The sequence below is a fragment of the Hyperoodon ampullatus genome, assembly GCF_949752795.1.
Source record: "Hyperoodon ampullatus genome assembly, chromosome: 11".
In the NCBI taxonomy this organism is placed as follows: domain Eukaryota; kingdom Metazoa; phylum Chordata; class Mammalia; order Artiodactyla; family Ziphiidae; genus Hyperoodon; species Hyperoodon ampullatus.
The window spans coordinates 100,438,186-100,456,476 of record NC_136924.1 but is presented as its reverse complement, the minus strand read 5'-3'; positions in this window follow the sequence as shown (position 1 = coordinate 100,456,476).

Here is an 18,291-nt window from a genome sequence, read left to right as displayed (position 1 = left end):
TCCCGCATGCCGCAACTAAGACCTGGCGCAGCCAAATAAGTAAATAAATATTAAAAAAAAAAAAAAGAAGCCAGTTGGGTGGGGAAATACACTCTCAAGGAACTTCATTCCATTACTAAGAAACTCCTCTAAAAGTTCTCAGTACCTCTCTGCCTTCACTGAAAGCTGGCTTTCCCAGGATGCCTCTTCCCATGCAGCCCTTTCAAGTGGAGGCTATGAAGTCTCTCAACGTGTTTTTGGGAAACGAGGCAGGTACCCTTCTTTCCTCCACTGCCACCTCCAGACCACTACTCCTGAACCCTCATATAAAATCCTTGTTACTCGGATTTTCATGCTACTCAGCAACACAGTCTTCTACCTCCACCTCTTCACTATCAGCTAGTGATGACCTGGACACCCTCCACACTCAGCGAGGATAAGCTGGCAGCTAGTTTACATCGCCACTATCTTCTACGCCACCACTCCTGGATCTTTCCAATACTATAAACCTGGATGAGGCAGCTAACACCAGTTCCTCTAACCCAGAGGTCCCCAACCTTTTTGGCACCAGGGACTGGTTTCGTGGAAAACAATTCTCCCACGGCCGGGGTGGGGGTCGGGGGGCTGGTGGATGGTTCAGGCGGTGATGCAAGTGGTGGGGAGCGGCAGATTACACTTCGCTTGCTCACCTCTCACATCCTCCTGCCGTGCAGCCCAGGAGTTGGGGACCCCTGCCCTAACCCATCACCTGCAGTAAGCAGATCTCCATTCTCTGCGGCTAGCCATTTACAACTAGTTGTGACTTCACTTAATTGTACCATTCTCCATTCAGTCATCAAATATTTAGTAAGTATCTGTTATTTGCTTAGTAGAGAACACATGACAGTCCCTGTTCTCATGAAATCTAGGACATTATTTTCCACAAAGACAGCATGAAAAGATCTAACTGAAGTCTAGACACATTACAACTACTACATTTCCTTTATTTATCAGTCTGGGAACCATGTCAGTTCTAGAAAACTAGAATTATTGTCTGATGTGACCTAGTGAATCCATGCTGTATCCCAGCAATCACCTGTCCCCTGACAAGGCTTCTAAAACTACTTTTTAACTTTTTAAATAATCTGTTCTAAAATATTGCCATAATTCAATTAGATTCCTCAATCTGTAAGTGTGTAACTGTGCTGCCCTAAACAGTAGCCACTAGTCACAGTGGCTATTTAAATTAATTGCAATAAAATTAACAATACAGTTTCTCCGTCACACTGGCCACATTTCAAGTGTTCAAAAAGCACATGTAACTAGTGGCTACTGTATTTGATGGTCAAGGATAGAATATTTCTATCATCACCCAACGTTCTATTAAACAGTGCTGGTCTAAAGTTTTTGGTATTCACTTCCTTCTTCCCCGGAAAAAGTTAAAATGAGATCATTTTCCAGTCTCCTGAGCACTCTCTGGGGCTCCAAGACATCCTAAGGAATTCCATACTTCAGGATCATTACCACCATCATCAAAGTCACCATGCTCAAAATCACCACCACCACCACAATGTCATCATCAGGGCAGCTGATTTTTATTGAGTACTTACTGTATTCCAAGCATTTTATTAAAAGCTTTATGAGCATTAGCTCATTTATTCTTCACAACAATCACATCAGATAGGACTATTATTCTCATCTAATGAGAGTTTAACTGAGTTTTAGACAATAAAGTTTCTCATCCAAAGTTATATAGCTAGGAAGTGACAGCAATCCACAAACAGTTTAAGCAAATTAATCATGTAATTATTTTGCCTTTTTAAGACAACACACTTTTTCACAGAAAGGAGAAGTGATGCCCACACCTCACACTAGCACTCAACATTCCAGCCAGACCAAACTCTCTTCAGATCACTCTACCTGCCCTGCAGCTTTCTTGCCTTTCTTGCCTTTGGGTCCTGCACATGCTGTTCCCTCTGCCTGCATCCTTTTCATCTGGCCAAATACTACTTATCCTTAAGATCTCATCTCAGATCTTCCTACAATCCATCCTATGAGCCAATTCATGCAACTAAATAAACCACTAACTAATTTGACTTTTACACAAACCTATGCTTCTATTCAATCAGAGAATATTAAAAGTAACACTAAATGGCTTCACTACCATTTAACTGGAAACAAAGTAATTCACAAACGTTTTCCCCACACAATACGCAAAACAATACTTAACTTAAAAACCAAAGGTCGGGGCCTCCCTGGTGGTGCAGTGGTTAAGAATCCACTTGCCAACGCAGGAGACACGGGTTCAAGCCCTGATCTGGGAAGACCCCACATGCCACGGAGCAACTAAGCCCGTGCGCCACAACTGCTCAGCCTGCGCACCTAGAGCCCACACACCACAACGAAGAGTAGCCCCCGCTCGCCAGAACTAGAGAAAGCCCACGCGCAGCAACGAAGACCCAACGCAGCCAAGAATTAATTAATTTTTTTTTTTTTTTTTTTAAAGAGAGCTTTAAAACCAAAGGTCAGGGGAATGACTACTAATGAGTTTGGGGCTTCTTTTTGGGAGGATGAAATGTTCTAAAATTGATCGTGGTGATGAATGTACCAAAAGAATTTAATTGTACACTTTAATGGGTGAATCGTATGGTATGTGGATTGTCTCTCAATAAAGCTGTGATTTAAAAAAAAAAAAAAGGGCTTCCCTGGTGGCGCAGTGGTTGAGAGTCCGCCTGCCGATGCAGGGGACACAGGTTCGTGCCCCGATCCTGGAGGATCCCACATGCCACGGAGCGGCTGGGCCCGCGAGCCGTGGCCGCGGAGCCTGTGCGTCAGGAGCCTGTGCTCTGCAGCGGGAGAGGCCACAGCAGTGAGAGGCCCGCGTACCGCAAAAAATAAATAAATAAATAAATAAAAAGCTCTGCAGGTAGCTAGACTTAAATTATAAAAACAAATATTAAGCCTGTAAAAAAAAATACACAGGGGATAAAAATACTTGTTATATTTATTCAATTTTGAAATAGCTAAATGCTGTGTTATTGCACAAAATTTCACTGGTTAGGATAAACAAGAAACTGGAAACAGTGTCTGCCTTCAGGAGTACTGGATGGGACAGAAGAGACTTATTTTTTTCCCTGTATACTTTAACTTCTGATTTGATACATGCATTAGAAAAATAAGTGTACATATAATTAGTAACAACAGTGTCATACCTCTCCTTAGTACAAGTATAAACTCCCAGGTTGCATATTTTGTTCTGAAAAGAATAAAGAATGAAATATATATGTTTTTAAAAATCAGTCAAAAGAAGTAAAAAACTGAAAGATTCTTACATTTGTCTCATCTCACACTAAAAAGCATTTAGTCATTTCTCTGTTATTAGACATTATAATCAGGCAGAATTCTTGCTTACCCAACAGTCTGACACATCTTTAAACAATGACACAGTTGAACATTCCCTCCTCCTTGAAAACTTCCTTTCCTTCATTTCTAGTACATCACACTCTCCTGGTTTTCCTCCTACCTCAATAACCTCTTATTAATCTCCTTTGCTGAATTCCTCTTCACTTCCCAAGAAGGTGTCCAGAAGGTAAGTTCCATGAAGGTGGGAATTTTTGTCAGCTTTGTTCACTACTGTATTCCCAAAGGCTAAAAAAAGTACCCAGAACCATACTCAATAAATAACTGTTGAATGAATAAATGAATGAATCAGCACCTCCAGGCTCACATTTTGAAAAGCCATAGAAGTAAACTATATTCCACATAACCTTTATGCTTAATTTACTGTATTACATTATATTTCTCTGAAAATTTATAATCAATACACTGTTTATTATTGGATTAGCCAAAATACTTCATTCCCTGCTCTTTCTCCATCGATGTGTTTTACACGGTATGTGCAAAACGCACATTTAACAGCTCTTATACTACTTCTAAAAGCATAAACGGGGCTTCCCTGGTGGCGCAGTGGTTGAGAGTCCGCCTGCCGATGCAGGGAACACAGGTTCGTGCCCTGGTCCGGGAAGATCCCACATGCCGCGGAGCGGCTGGGCCCGTGAGCCATGGCCGCTGAGCCTGCGCGTCCGGAGCCTGTGCTCCGCAACGGGAGAGGCCACAACGGTGAGAGGCCCGCGTACCGAAAAAAAAAAAAAAAAAAAGCTACATAAAAGCATAAACGTAGCATAGAAAAAGAGCAGCTGTTGCTATGGGAATTTTCACTTTTGTTTCTAGTACTAACATTGAATTAACACAATGACATACTTATCTGACTTTAGTAATTAAAAAAAAGGGGGGGGACACCCCAGTAGACTTAACTAAGATATCACAGTAATGACTAGCAAGCCACATTTCTTGAAAAATAAAACGTACCAGTTTTATCAGCCTTAAGAAATTCTAAAGAGAAATAGAACACTTCTACCTTACATTTTCCCCAAAACATATGATTGCATTCCAACAAGAAGAATCACATCCCACTGTCAGCCATGGAAATGTCATTTTAGCACTGTACGAAGTTTCACCGCTATTTTAGTTCACATTTGTCCCCATGTGTACCCCCTTAAATCAAAGTATAATTTATAAGCCAAACCCAGATATGTGAATTTTAGTCTTTCCTTCTAAGTGACTAATCCAATATCAAAACAATTATTGTACCAACTTATAATTTGACCTGTCGGAATACAATTAAATCTTTAGTTTATAATTACAAATTGGACCACACCCTTTCTCACTTAATAGCTATTATATCATCTGTTTCCTACAAGTTTCGTCAAGCAGAAATATTTGCTAGAATAATCTGCTCATTAAGTAGGCATGTTAAAAAAGGCACCTACTGACACTCACTCTGTATATTTCTCTCTCGGGTTATGGGAAAGCACTTCCCTGGCTATGTTCCCAAATAAATTGAGTAAGCCTTTGGAAAGTCACTGCTTAAACTCCATTTCATGACGGTTTCCCTTCCTCCATAAATGAATTACTGAGAGTCATGGCTACTTCCATCCATTACATAACAAATGTCAACCTCAGGGCCTGTTTTCCGAGGAAGAAATAGCTTAAATGATATTAACTGATAGGTAAGGCCAGTGAATACTGTAATCTAATAGGGAGCAGGAATCCAGAAAAGAAGATTCTGATTTAATGTGCTAGGTTGTGAAACACTGAAGTGAAGAACGTTGAACACTGTTTACTCTTAGTAACATCTCCCTATACAACGACAGACACACGCCCCCAAAATGTTACTAAAGTGCATTTTAAAAGCACCTGACTCCAAGAACATTTCTGAGAAATTGAGGGACCTACCAAAAAAAAAATTATTCCACTTCACTTTTTTTTTTTTTTTTTTTTTTTTGCGGTACGTGGGCCTCTCACTGCTGTGGCCTCTCCCGTTGCGGAGCACAGGCTCCGGACGCGCAGGCTCAGCGGCCATGGCTCACGGGCCCAGCCGCTCTGCGGCATGTGGGATCTTCCCGGACCGGGGAACGAACCCCTGTCCCCTGCATCGGCAGGCGGACTCTCAACCACTACGCCACCAGGGAAGCCCTCCACTTCACTTTTAAAGTGTCTAATAAAGACATGTGCAATTGAGAAATTTTAGAAATCTCCAATAACTAAGTGTTAATTAAGTGTAAATTTACAACAATTAAACACAAAATAGCTGTCAAGGTTTACTAAAACATGAGTTGTAAAAGACAGTTGTGCTTCAAAACATTTAAGCATGTTTCGCATAATTAGCGCCAACAGAACTATTCAAATTGTTCATTGTATCCATCCAAAGCAGTCAACCAGAACCACGTGCGACTACTCCTCAGAAACGTGTCTTCCAAAGCAACCACCTGATCCTCAGGCCCTCTCTTAAGAGGCCAGGATAGAGCTCTGAAAACGAGGTGGCTTAGAGATCGTTCAGGCACAGAAGAAAGACTGGAAGATAACGCCTTTAAGGAACGAAGTGTACTGGGACCTATTCCCCAATGTTGCTGCCAGAAGGAAGTTGTCTAACCCAAGATCTCGCTCTTCTTGAACGGTGCAGAGCTCCAAACCCATCCACGCTCACATCCCGAGCCAAAAGCAGAGGGATTCTCCCCCCGCCGACGCCCCACCCGCTCCGCCTGGAGGAAAAAAAGAAAAAAGACCCCAAATCCTAAAGTAGAGATGTGAGACCTAGTGCAATAGCTTCTCCAACTGCCTCAAAGGCAACATCCACAGCTCATCTTCCTTCTGGAAGCCAACCCTCCATCTCCTACCTGACCACTTCACAGCAGGAAAAAAACGAGAATCCTCGTCTCTTTCAACGCTGTACATCAATACCCCAACCCCAGACCCAGCCGACCGCACCCCAGCCTCCCGGGGCTCCGCGAGGCGTACACCTCCCCACCTCGCGCGCAACACCAAGCCTCAGAAGCCGGGCGCCCGCAGCCGCCGCCGCCGCCGCCGCCCCCGAGATCGTCGGTGGGCTGGGTGGGGCCACCCTCCCGGACGTCCCATCCCCCCGGCAGGGCGCGGAGGGGGAGGGGTCCCCGCGCCTCACCTACGGCTCCGCCCTCCCCGGGGGCGCGCTGCCGGGACCCAGCCAGGGCCGTGAGGAGGAGCGGGCGGAGGAGAGCCGAGGGGCCTAGCGCCAGCAACGGGCGGGAAGCTCCAGGCGCCGCCCGACCCCGAGCTGCCGCCACTGCGGCCGTCTCACCCTGCTCAGGGCTGCCGCTGCCGCTGCCGCTGCTGCCCGGGCGCCGTCGCCGCCGCCAACGCCGCCGCCACCACCGCTATCGCCACTGCCGCCGCCACCACCACCACCACAGCCACAGCTCGGCCCGGGCGCGACGTCACCGCGCCCCGCCCCCTGCGCGATTTCCCCAGCCCCGCCCCGGGGTGACGTCAGCGCGAGCCCCGCCCCCGCCCGACCGCGCCCGGTCGGCGTCCCGCAGCCTCCCGGGAGCGCGACTCGGGCGCGCGCGGGCCTCGGGCACTTTCCGGGGTCTGGAGGGTGGGGGCTCTGGGCTGCCGGCCGGCGCGGGCGCACACGCGCACAAGGCAGGCGTCGGTCGGGCGGCGTCTGTCTCCTCCTGCTTGCCGTAGGAGGCAGTGCGGCGCAGATAGTGGGGCGCCGCCTCAGCCGCTGCCTCAGGGGGCTAGTCACGCAGAGCCCGGGGCTAGCCGCCCCGAGGAGCCTGACGCCCGCGGACAGGTGGGCTTCCCGCCCTAAGGCCCTCGGGCTGCCCGCACGGCCCGGGAGACGCCGCCAGCGGCCTGTTCGCGGTTCGCCTCGGCGGCCGGGGAGGGAGGGAGGGCGGCGCGGACGGTCGTCCCGGTCCTCGCGGGCGGCAGTTGGCCCGGCGTCGGGCTCCCCAGTTTCTGGTACCGAAGCGCAGACGGGTTTCCTTGTCGGAGCCACGCACCGTTAATGTAAGGCCGTAGGTAAGCTATCGCTGCACTAAGAAAGTAAGAGTGATTTGAATCGTGTTTATTCCCGGCTGGCGATTGTTTTATCAGTAACTCTAAACGCCCCTGAGAGCAGTTGAGTCACCGCCAGCGTCCACGCCCTCGTGGCCCCACTGTCACTTTCCCGTCCCTCGTCGGGGTTCTCGTCCCTTCATTCGTCATCGCATCCCCATCCCGCCCAGCGTCCCCCAGCCTGCTGTACAGTCGCCCCCTTCCGTAGGGTCCGCACGCGGCCGCCGCTGTGAGGACCGCTGCCGGGGGATGCTCGGTCCTGCCAAATGAAGCATCCTAAAGTGTTTCATTTTCTCGGGCACCCGACTTCACTCAGGAATACGCCAACTTCCTGTGAATGTTTCTCACGAGCCTTCTTATCTGACTGCTGATCCGCTCGCCCTGCTGCTCCCCATCGGTGTGGTGAGATGAAGGGAAAGCAAAGTGGACTCCTCTTATCTTTCTAGTTTCCATTCTGCCAGTGTCTACGTGTGTGACCTTGGGAAAATCCCATTACTCCTGGGTCCTGCTTTTCGTAACTGTAAAAGGGGGTGTGAACGAGATGTCTCAGATCTATCCCATCCCTGAAATGTAGGGATCTGAAGAATGTGAGATGCTAAGCATTGTTATTCATGCACGGGAGTACTGTCCATATCACAGACTCAGAAATTTTTTTGGTTTCTTTTTTGTCATTCCACTGTTCTTTTTTCTTATTTCCTACTCTGCCCCACATATCTTTTTTTAAACCTACACTTAGGATTTTTTTTTTTAATTAAAGCTGGCTGAGTGCATGCATTCGTTGCCTCTTCTTCCTGGAACCCCATTAAAATGCTATTAAAGGAATGAAAAATGATACAAACCCGTACAAAACAGAAAATGGGAAGGGAGCCACCAAGAGATTTTTTTTTTTCTAATGTTACACACAGAAAGTGGGTGAGGTCTGATTAAACAAAATGGAAGAAACCATAATGTGGAATAGGCAGTGGGGGGGTACTGCAGCTGAAGAAGGAGGCCTACCTGCCAGAAGTGATTTAGAGAAACTGAAATTTGGAGACACTGACAAGACAGAGCAAGAGTGAGAAGCAGGGCTGAAAACAAGGACACTAAATAAAGGTCTCTATGTAGAACAGCAGAACCCTCCCTATACCTCAGATACAATAGCTAGGCATTTATCCCAGGCTAAAAGTCAAGCTTTTTTATCATCTCAGGGGAGCATTTGATGACTAAGAGTAAAGCATTCTTTATTCTGGCACAATAGCCAGTTTCCTACCCACTCACCCTAGAGGCAAGTTGGCAAGACCCTCCCAAGTTGTAAAGATGCGTCATCAGCATCCAACTACTTCATCTTAAATATGAATGGACAACCAGGGACCGTTAGGTGTTTAAGGGAAGTCTGCAACTTGGGGCTGGGGAAGAGAGGGAGAGGATAAGGAGAAAATGTGACCACAGAGGAAAAAGAAACTTCAGAGAATTTAATAATATGCTCACAAACTTTTATTAGAGGTATGAAACAAGGATAATGTACTCAGATAAGTAACAATCCAAGAACAAAAAGTAAGTCTTGAAATTAGAAATAGGAAATTGCCAAAATTATAAATTCACTGGAAATGTTGAAAGGTAAAGTCCGTGCAATTTTAAGAAGAATAGAAGAAATACGCAAAGCAACGGAAATTGCAAGAGAAAATAAAAGAAAAATAAAAAGTCAATCCAACAAGACTAATATTACAAGAGAAAGAGAAAAGAGAGTAAATAAAAGATGGAAAATTACCCCAAAAATAATGGAACAAAATTTCCCAGAGCTGAAAATGTCCATTAGTGAGAACAAAAACAACTTTGTGAAATGTTAAAACTCTAAAGATAAAGAGAAGATCCTGAATTTCCAAAGGAAAAATGTGACCCATAGGGACCTCCCTAGTGGTCCAGTGGTAAAGAATCTGCCTTCCAATGCAAGGGACGCAGGTTCGATCCCTGGTCAGGGAACTAAGATCCCACATGCCATGGAGCAACTAAGCCAGTGTGCCTCAGCTAGAGCCCACATGCCACAAACTACAGAGCCCACGCTCTGGAACCCATGCACCACAACTAGAGAGAGAGAAAACCTGCACAACACAACTGAAGAGAAGCCCACACACCTAAAGGAAAGATCCCGAGTGCCACACCTAAGACCCGACACAGCCATAAATAAATAAATAAATAAATAAATAATAATAAAAAGTGACCCGTAAAAGAGTAAGACTCACACTGCGATTAGAATTCTTACCGGCAACACTAGATAACAGAAGATAACGATGACCTTCAAGTTTCTGAGGGAAATATTTCTTTAACTTCAAATGCTAAGAATTTTTTTATTAAAAAAAACTCTATTCCTAGCTGAATTATCATTAAGAGAACAAAATGAAAACTTTCAGATATGCAGAGACTCATAAGGTCAAACTCCCACATAGGCTTTTTTTCAAAATTTAAAGATGAGGTAGAAATGAGGTTTCTGACAGCATCCCTATCCAGGATTCACTAGATCTAATTCAGTAGTAAAGGGAAATCCCAAGAGCTAGGCTAGATTGGGATGGAAGGATAGGAGTTCTGGGAGAGGATTCAACTGAATAATTACTATGATAGAGAGCTTAGAAAATGCTGGTTTCTGGTGTTCAACTTTTAGACCAAACTTGTTAATAAATTATAATCTTGCTGTAGTTAAAGCATAGTTTATAAATTATACCAATGTTGACAACATAAAGGTAAAAATACAGCTGGCAGTTTAAGATGTGAAACATAAGAAAGGTAGAGGTAAAGGGAAAAGCACTCAAGAGACGATGTGTATAGTTGGCAGAATAAGAAGCGGTTGCTAAAGTGTACTGTTAGAAGTAGGAAAAGTGCCCAGTGGAGGAGCAAGAAATTATTAGGCTTACTGAGAGGACAGGAAGACACGAGGTACAGGGTTTATAATTAAGCTAAATCGTCATCAAGAAATAATAGAAGACTTAATATCGTTAAGATAAGCAGTACTCCTCCATTTGTTCTGCACATTCTATGCAATCCTATCAAAAATCCCAACTGCCTTTTTTTTTCTAGAAATTGACAAGCAGATCCTAAAATTCACATGGCAATGCAAGGGACTCAGAGTAGCCAAAAGAATCTTGAAAAAAAAAAAAGTTGAAACACTCATTCTTCCTGCTTTCAAAACTGACTACAAAACTACAATAATCAAGATAGTGTGTTGTACCAGAATAATGATAGACGTATATATCATGGAAAATAATTGAGACTTCAGAAATAACCCACACATTTATGGACAGTTGATTCACTGGGAAAATAGTCTTTTCAACAAAGGGTGCTGGGACAGTTGTATAACCATATGCAAAAGAATGAAATTGGACCCCTACCTCACATACGCAAAAATTAATTAAAGGAACTTCCCTGGTGGCGCAGTGGTTAAGAATCCGCCTGCCAAGGCAGGGGACATGGGTTCGACTCATGGTCCAGGAAGATCCCACATGCCACGGAGCAACTAAGCCCGTGCACCACAACTATTGAGCCTGCGCTCTAGAGCCCATGAGCCACAACTACTGATCCCGCGTGACACAACTACTGAAGCCTGCGTGCCTAGAGCCCACGCTCTGCAACAAGAGAAGCCACCGCATTGAGAAGCCCACGCACCGCAACGAAGAGTACCCCCACTCACCACAACTAGAGAAAGCCCGTGCGCAGCAGTGAAGACCCAACGCAGCCAAAATTAATTAATTAATTAATTTTAAAAAAATTTAATTCAAAATGGATCATAGACCTAAATATAAATGCTAAAACTATAATACTCTTAGGAAAAAAACAGGTGTAAACCTTCATGACCTTGGATTAGGCAATAGTTTCTTAGCTATGAAACCAAAACCATAAGTGACGAAATTTTAAAATTGGACTCCATCAAAATGGAATATACAAAACTTTTGTATATTCAGCTTTAAAAAGTATGGTGAGCCTTGAAGACATTATACCAAATGAAATAACCCAATCACAAAAGGACTGTATATTGTATGATTTCATTTATATGAGGTACCTAGAATAGTAAAATTCATAGAGACAGAAAGCAGAAGGGTGGTTGCCAGGGGTTGGGGGAAGGCAGATGGGCATTTGCAAGCCAACCAAACCTGCCAATACCTTGATCTTGGATGTCCAGCCTCCAGAAATGTGTGAAATAAATTTCTGTTGTTTATGCTACCCAGTCTGATATTTTGTTACGGCATCCTCACCAGACTAATACAGATTTTGGTACTGAGAAGTGGGGTACTACTGTAACAAATACCTTAAAAATGTGGAAGGGGCTTTGGAAGTGGGTAATGAGTGGAGGCTGGAAGATATTTGAGGTGCATGTTAGGAAAAGCCTAGATTGCCTTGAAGAGAGACTCTTGGTAGAAATGTAAACGTTAAAAGGTGACTGTAGTGAGATCTCAGAAATGAGGAGCATGTTATTGGAAACTGGAGGAAAGGTGACCCTTATTATAAAGTGGCAAAGAACTTGGCCAAACTGTTTCCTAGTGTTGTGTGGAAGGTAGAAATTAAAAGTGATAAACTATGATATTTAGCTGCAGAGATTTCTAAGCAAAGTGTTGGTGGTGCGGCCTGATTTCTTCTTACTGCTTGTAGTATACAGGAGGTGAGAGATAAATTAAAGGAGTTGTTAAGCAAAAAGGAACCATAACCTAAAGATTTGGAAAATTCTTAGCCTATCTGCAATATTGTAACTTGCAAGAAATATATACTGGTGAGCATTTTGTAATATGCTTAAATGTCAAATCACTATGTTGTACACCTGAAACTAACATGTACATATCATACAATACATCAACTATACTTCAATTTAAAAAAAAGAAATATACATTTGGTCATTCATATGACCAAAATATATCTCATATTTGGTCTTCATCCAAGGTTCTTTACTCACAGCTCCCAGAACCCTTGGAATTTCCTGAGGGATAAGAGCAACAGGAACTTCTCTTGTCATAATGTTTGGTCTCTACTCCTCAGTTCCTGAAATCACTTTCAGAGCCATAAAGGTAAAATGGATGTCTTGTTGTTTGTAACAAGCCCCTTTCTGCCACAACAGGATTTATGTTAATGAGGTGACTTTTGGAAAGCCCTAAGTATGGGGGCTTGTCAGCAAAGAACCCAACCATGGATACAGGATTGGAACTTTCCGTCCCACCCCCTGACCTCCAGGGAGGGAAGAGAGGCTAGAAGTTGGATCAGTTGCCAATGACCAATGATTTGATCAATCATGTCTATGTAATGAAGACTCCACAACACTCAAAAGGACAAGGCTCAGAGAGCTTCTGGTTGGTGAATACCTGGATAAGTGGGGAGAGTGACACACCAGGAGGGGGTGTGGAAGCTCTGTGCCCTTTCCCCATACCTTGCCCGATGCGTCTCTTCCATCTGGCTCTTCCTTTTATAATACCCTTTTACAACAAACCAGTCATCCAGTATGTAAAAATGTTTCTCTAAGTTCTATGAGCCACTCTGGCAAATTAAACCCAAGAAAGGGGTCATAAGAACCTTTGATTTATAGCCATCAGTCAGAAATACAGTTCACGGGCTTCCCTGGTGGCGCAGTGGTTGAGAGTCCACCTGCCGATGCAGGGGACAGGGGTTCGTGCCCCAGTCCGGGAAGATCCCACATGCCGCGGAGCGGCTGGGCCCGTGAGCCATGGCCACTGGGCCTGCGCGTCCGGAGCCTGTGCTCCGCAACGGGAGAGGCCACAACAGTGAGAGGCCCGTGTACCACAAAAAAAAAAAAAGAAATACAGTTCACAAGCTGGACTTGCAATTGGCATCCTGAGTTGGGAGAGATTGTTGGAACCTCCAGTTTGTGGCCAGTTGGTCAGAAGCACAGGTAACAACCTTGCTTGCATCTGGCATCCTGAGAGGGCAAGAGGGGTGTACGGCAGTCTTGTGGGACTGAGCACTTAACCTGCAGAACCCGATGCTGTCTCTGGGTAGATAGTGTCAAAATTGAGCTGAGATGCAGGACACCCAGCTGGTACCCAGAGACTTGCTCCTTGGTGGTGTTGGGAAACCACCCCAACTCCTCGCATGTTGGAATTAGGTGTAGAACCCAATTACTATCCATATTACGATAAAAGAAGAAGTATGTTCTGGAGAATACATCAAGGGTGTAGCTGGATAGTCATTTGATAAAGAGGTCATGGGTGCAACTCATGGATTTAACCAGTCATCTCATAAGTAACCAGGAATAGAAATAAGATTATACCAGTAGACACACTGCCAGTTTGAACTAAAGGGCATAGAGACAACAAAATGGAGGAATACTGTCAGACTTCTGGGAGTCTACAGGATAGGACAATAGAGCTATCTGGCTGCCAATTCACATCACCCTTCAAGAAAAGTGAGAAATGGCACCAAAAGTGATTCAAAGATCAACAGGGTTGCTACTCCAGCCACCAGCCCAGAGAGTACAGGTCTGGGGGGCAAGATGTCTCCTTGGTTTCAGTGGAGCCTGCTACCAACCAGTGCCTCAGGAATAAAGCTGATGTGCAGGGCTGAGGGGGTGGGGCCACCACCCAGGGCCAAGGGGATGAGGTTGCCACCCTAGTGGGCCTGGAAGGCAGAGCATTGAGCCCAAAAGGATTACTCTCGAGCCTTAAAGTCTAATGAAATTTGCCTTGCTGGGTTTTGTACTCGCTTTGGACCCATTTCCCTTTCTTCTTCCTGATTTCTCTCTTTTAGAATAGAATATCTCTCTATGCCTGTCTCACCAGTGTATTTTGGGACCGCATAACTTGTCTGATGTCGCAGGCTCACAGCTGGCAAGGAATTTTGCCTTCGAGTGAATGATATCTCAAGTCGCAACCATACCTGATGATATTCAGGTGAGACTTTGCACTTAGAGTTGATGCTGGAATGGGTTAAGACTTTGGGATGGGGGTGAATGTGTTTGCCTGTGAGAAGGACAAGAATATTGGGTATCCAGAGGGGAGAATGTTTTGGACTGAGCTGCATTCTCCCAAAATTTATGTGTGGAAGCCCTAACCCACAATGTGACTATATTTGGAGACAGGGCTTTTAAAGAGCTGGTTACGGTTAAATGAGGTCCTATACAGTCTGTGGTATTTTGTTATGGCAGCCCTAGTAGACCAATTCAGACACCACCAGGAAAGTGAGAAGACAGTACACAGAATGGGGAAAAAAATTTGCAACCACATATCTGATATTATATCCAGAATATGTAAATAATTCTTACAACTCAACAATAAAAAGACAACCCATTAAAAAATGGGTACAGGATTTGAATAGATATTTCTCCAAAGAAGATATATAAATAGCCAATAAGTACATGAAAAGATGCTCAACATCATCCGTCATTAGGGAAATGCAAATCGAAACCACAGTGAGAAACCACACCCACTAGGATGGCCATAATCAAAAAGAGCGTAACTGTTAGTGAGGACTTAGAGAAACCAGAACCCTCATACACACCTGGTGGAAATGTAAGATGGGGTAGTCCCCTTGTAAAAGTCTGACAGTTCCTTGAAATGTTGACTATAGAGTTATCATAAGACCCAGCAGTTCTACTCCTAGCTATATACCTAAAAGAATTTAAGATATCCACACAAAACCACAGACTTTTGTATATGAATATTGTAGCAGCATTATTCATAATAGCTGGACAGTGGAAACTAAATCATGAATAAATTCAAAAATAATAATAATTTTTAACAAATTGCTGACCTGCAAGAAAGTAAAGGAATTGCCCTCAAAGACTCAGTGGCTTATAAACAGCAAGTATTTATTCTTAAGTTAGTTGGGATTTGACAGCTGGAGGGAGGAGGAGCAGTCAGCTGCTGTGCTGTGCTCGAGGTACGAATCAGTTCCACACGCCTCCCATTCAAGGAACCAGACTAAAGGAGCAGTAGTCACCTGGGTTGTATTTTCCTCATGATGGCAAACAAGCATACAAGAGGCTAAGCCACAGAATCACTTGAAGCTTCTGCTCAAGTGTGTCATATATGTCCTGTGTGCTCACGCTTCATTAACCAAAGCAAGTCACACAGCCAGGTCCAACATAATGGTGTGGGAAAGTATACTCCTTTCATGGAGTAGAGGAAAGGAAGAAAAAAGGAAAGGAAAAAGACATGCCTTTCCCTTTAAGAGAACTTCCTAAAAAATTGTGCCCACCACTTCTTTTTATATCCCATGGGAAGAGCTTAGTTCATGGTCATTCCTTGCTGAAGGGCAAATTGGAAATATAGACTTTATTGCGGATGGTCATGTACCCAGTTAAAATTAATAAGTTATATTACTAAAATAAGGAGAAAATGACTATTGAGAGAAACTATCAATCTGCCACAAATTTCTAAAACAATTAACTGATATTTAAAAACTTAATAGGGGGCTTCCCAGGTGGCGCAGTGGTTAAGAACCTGCCTGCCAGTGCAGGGGACACAGGTTCGAGCCCTGGTTCGGGAAGATCCCACATGCCGAGGAGCAACTAAGCCTGTGAGCCACAACTACTGAGCCTGTGTGCCACAACTATTGAAGCCTGCGTGCCTAGAGCCTGTGCTCTGCAGCAAGAGAAACCACCACATTGAGAAGCCCGCGCACTGCAACAAGAAGTAGCCCCTGCTTGCCGCAACTACAGAAAACCCATGTGCAGCAACGGAGACCCAACGCAGCCAAAAATAAATAAATGAAATAAATAAATTTATAAATAAAGACAGGGAGGATAGAAAAGGCAATCTCCTACTTTAAATCTACTTAGAGTCCCTTAAGGAGAATCTAGAGAAAGGAGGTAAGCATCTGTTCATATAATGGGTTCATATAATGGGTGAGGACTTTCCAAACCAATAAGAGACATAAATCTATAGATCAGGAATCACTAAAAACAGGACCAGTAAAAAGAAATCCAATCTAGATACAGTGTAGCAAAACCGAGAACATAAAAGACAACACATCTTAAAGTCAGTTGCATTAGTTTCCCAGGTCTGCTGTAACAAAGTGCCACAAACTGAATGGCTTAACATCACAGGAATTTATATAGTCTCATAGTTCTAGAGGCTGGAAGTCCAAACTCCAGGTGTCCGCAGGGCCTTGGTCCCTGTGAAGGGGAGGGGAGAACCCTTCCCTCCCCTCCCTAGTTTCTGGTGATTTGCGGCAATCCTTGGCATTCCTTAGCTTGCATCTGCAGCCCTTCAGTGCCTGCCTCCCTGTCACATGGCATTCCCCTTTTGAGTGTCTGTGTCTCTTTTCCTCTTCTGATAAGGCACCCAGTTATATTGGATTAAGGGCCCACCCTTCTCCAATACGGCCTTATCTTAACTAATGGTGTCCACAATGACGCTCTTTCAAAATAAGGTTCTTAGGCGCTGGGGATTAGGGCTTTAACCTATCTTTCTGAGGAATACAATTCAACCCATAACATGAGACAAATAAATATCAGCTTACTTACAAAGGAACAGTAATTGGCTGATGAAAAACTTATGAACACACAAGGGAAGCTGGAAGACAGAATAATCTCTCCAAGTGCTGAGAGACAATAACTGTCATCTCAGAATTGTGTACCCAGTAACACTAATTTATAAGATCAAGGACAAAATAAAGACATTTTCAAGTAAACAAAAGCACATGGTTTATTACCAATTGATCTTCATTAAAGGAAAATCTAAATGATACTTAAAGGAAAATAATCCTGCAGATGAGGATCCAGAGGCATACACAGCTGCAGTCTGTGCCACCAAAAGGGGTACAGGGGGACTTAAAGGGGCCAAAGCTAAAAACAGAATCTGACTGCCAAGTGGGAAGCATGTCCACACTGATAGGAACCCAGGGTTTTTCTTCCCCCTGGGGGTCTCATGATCATTAACCATCTGTGTCAGCAAAAGGCAGTCTTCCAGCTTTCCTATCAGATGGAGGCAGGGGTAAAAGTTGATAGGAAACTTACATGACTTGGGTGCATTCCTGTGAGTGGGCTAAAGCTCAGTCATGCAGAAAGGGGAGGGGTAGGACTGCGGGCCTAAGACGGGGCTGACAAAATGGATTCAATGAGGCTCAGCCACACAGCATCACTGGGGACCATGACAAGAGCAGTTTATTCAGGTGGTTGAGTTGAAAATTTGATTAATTGGTTCAAGAGAGAATGGGATGGATGGAAGTACAAGTTGTGAGTATTAGCAATTCTTTAGAGAATTTCTGTTATAAACAGGAGTGGGAAAATATGAGGTCAGCATTATGTTCCCATGTACCTTTCTCCTATTCCCAAATTCCACCTGACGTCATCCACCTCTGGTTTGGGATACTTGTACGTGGAGGCATACTGGCTGGTATAACAGTTTGGGATTCCCCCTTTATTACCTATTTTATTTGCATAATGAGAAGATAACTAGACTTACGTATTAAGTGTTAAGTATCTCCTACAGCATTTTAACTCCAAAATTGCAGAGAGGAGTATGAGAATAGTTTTTTAATCATTACTTCACCATACACAATATTATCTAACTTTACCTTTTATATTTGAAGTTTTTTATACCTGATTAATGTCCATATTTATGTGAGGGTGAAAAAGAATTTACCACAGTAAGGTTTATAGTTATAGTTTTATGTCAAATTATATAACCACAAATACTAGAAGGCAGTATAGCAGAGTCTCAGGGGCAAGGGCTCTGGAATCAGACTGCCTGGGTTCGTATTCTGGCTTAACCTATCCAGGCCCTATTTCCTTATCTAAACTGGAGATAATAATTGTAAAGGTATTATAAGGATTAAATGGGGAAATACATGTAAAGTGCTTTGACTAGTAAACACTTACTAAGTATATAGTAAGTCCTTGATAAAGTTAACTAGTGTTATTACTAAGCAGTGAATCAACTGTCAGTAAGAGAAGACCTGACTTACAGTGGCTTCAGTAAGAAG